A 2,570-nucleotide genomic window follows, 5' to 3' on the forward strand; every position below is an offset into this window, starting at 1 on the left:
TTCATCACCGTAGAAGGGCTCTCTAAGAGATCAGGATTTGGAAGGAGAAAAGTAAATACTTCTGCTTACCCTTTCTGTTTGGTTCTGAATTCCTCTGGGATTTGTCTCTACCAAAATCTTGGTCCCTGTTTCTGTGATCTGCAATTTACTCTCATAATATCTCTGGCAAAGGTAGGATCTGGCATCTTTACTTCTGTATTTTACCTCAGCTGTGCTTTTCCACCTGAATCTTGGGGGGAAAGATGATCTGGTAATAGTTGGCCATCTTCCTTGGAATTCCATTCTTGAGAATCCTAGTCCAGAATTTACTTTTCTTGCCTCACTGAAAAGCCTCTGTAATGTGAGCAATTACTAGATTTAGGATTTTCTTGTTAACTTCTGCTTGTGTTTTCTGAAATAAGTTTGTACACATCTTCATATTAATAGGATACCCCTCAAAATTTTAGGCTGTCTCATTTATGATTTTTATGAATATATGTACATGTAAAAAGAAGATAAATTCATTTGGATGACTCAAAGGTCTTCCCCAACTCATTTCTACAAATGATTCATGAGATTAAAGAGTTAAATCTAAATTGCCCATGGATATGTAGGCAAGATGTCAGACTAGAAACATCTCCTTACTTGGCACTATTGTCTAGGCAGGGGAAAGGAACTATGCCCTACCCACTGAGCCACAGGCACTGCCCGGATCTCCTGGTTTCAAGAGACTTGTCCAACCTGACCCCCAAAGTCCTAGTTTTGCATGTGTGGCCACAGCACCCTGCTGAATAGCTCCATTTCTCCTGTTGTTCTTTCTCTTCTTTCTCCACCACATTACAGTTTTCTCTTCTTTCTCTCTTTCACTCTTTACACTTCTCTTCCTTTTGTTCTCATACCAAACAGCCATTTCAACATCTAAGCTTCAAAACAAGGTAATTTAAAGTGTAGAAGGTTTTGCATCCCTGTGAGCGGAGTGAGTTTCCCTCCTTGCACTCTCATGGTTTACTCTGTAGCGACCGGGCTCTGTAGAGGGAGGCTCCGGTCTGGGTAATGGATTTTGAGAATCTTTTCTCAAAACCCCCTGACCCCGCCCTCAGCAAAAAACTGGCCATGGCCTCTGGTGAAAGATGGGAAAACTGAGGCATGGAGATGTTAAATAACCTGCCAGGATTGCACAGTAATCAATGATGAAATAGATGATACAGAAGTTGAAGAAACACAAGAAAAGAAAATAAAATGGGAAGTTAATCTGGAATGTGTACAAATTCCCAAAAAAAATTTAGGCACTTTGGAAACTCAACATCATCGAAGAATTTGCTACATAGAAAATCAAGAAGTAAGGACTATGATCTATATAGTGATGATGATGTCTGCAATCAGGAGTCAGAAGATAATTTTGCCAAAGAACTTCAACAGTATATACAAGCTAAAAAAAGGCAAATGCTGCTCAACCTCTACCATTTCCTGAAGAATCTATGAAGAAAGAGGGAGCAAAAGATGCCCAGACAGCTGCTAAATAAAAAAATAAAACTATTAAAGCTGATCACAAGAGTAATAATGAAAAAAAGAAAATGAAACGAAAACGGCCTGGCCCTGGAAACAAAGGATCAAATGTCTTGCTGAGAAACAGTGGCTCATAGGAGGAGGATGGTAAACCTAAAGAGAAGCAGCAGCAGCTGAGAACGAGTCAGGGACTCATCTACCAACATACAGTGCAATACAAGGGAAAACAAATCTGAAAGGAAATGTATTAAGGGAGATCAGCGTAAATTTGATCATGATGCAGAGATAGAGAAGAAAAAGGAAATGTGCAAGTTTTATGTACAAGGATATTGTACCAGAGGTGAAAACTGTCTGTATTTGCATAATGAATATCCTTGCAAGTTTTACCATACATGAACAAAATGTTCTCGGGGTGAATACTGCAAGTTTTCACATGATCCCCTAACTACCGAAACACAGGAGCTTTTGGATAAAGTTTTAGATGCTGGAAAGACACCATATAAATAAAACAGACATAAAAAATATTATATAGATGAAGAGTGCTTATGCCCATACCTGTTCAAGACTGGTGATTTGGAGTAGTTTACAAGAGTCTTCATTCAAGGCGCCCTCTTGTGTCATTGGGATGATGTGCAGTTTCTTTAATGGATGGGCGGGCAGAGGTCTGGGATCTAATGTACAGGTGAAGGGGTTGCCTTTCACTGAGATGTTCCGACCAGTGGGACAGGAGAGGAGCCTACACGGCAGAGATGTCAGCTGGTGGGTTACAGAAGTTTCTTCTGATTGATTTAGTTTTCTCAATAAAATAAGAAGCAAGCTTAGGGTGAGTGAGATGGGTGAAGAGATATAGGAGGTTTGAGGAGAGAAAACAGCTTAAGAAAGGCATTGGTATAATAGAGCTAAGATCTCTTCATGTCATTGAACACTTTCCCAACATGTTTTTAATGGCTTTTCACAACTTCATTTGTGGGTTAAAATAAATTATGGTTTTATGATATTTTAAAATGAAAAAAAAAAATTATAGAAGGTAGTGAGAAGACATAGGGGAAGGGAGTAAACAAGAAGGAAACACACGTGAGAAGAAC

At 39.2% G+C, this 2,570-nt stretch overlaps 1 pseudogene; it reads left to right on the top strand.

Annotated features, from left to right (window-relative positions):
• Positions 1-1,032: 1,032 nt before the first annotated feature.
• On the top strand, positions 1,033-2,134 carry LOC100964208 (annotated as a pseudogene).
• The last annotated feature ends 436 nt before the right edge of the window (positions 2,135-2,570 follow it).

The sequence above is a fragment of the Otolemur garnettii genome, unplaced genomic scaffold, assembly GCF_000181295.1.
Source record: "Otolemur garnettii isolate 467f Iridium unplaced genomic scaffold, OtoGar3 scaffold00206, whole genome shotgun sequence".
NCBI classification, from domain to species: Eukaryota; Metazoa; Chordata; class Mammalia; order Primates; family Galagidae; genus Otolemur; species Otolemur garnettii.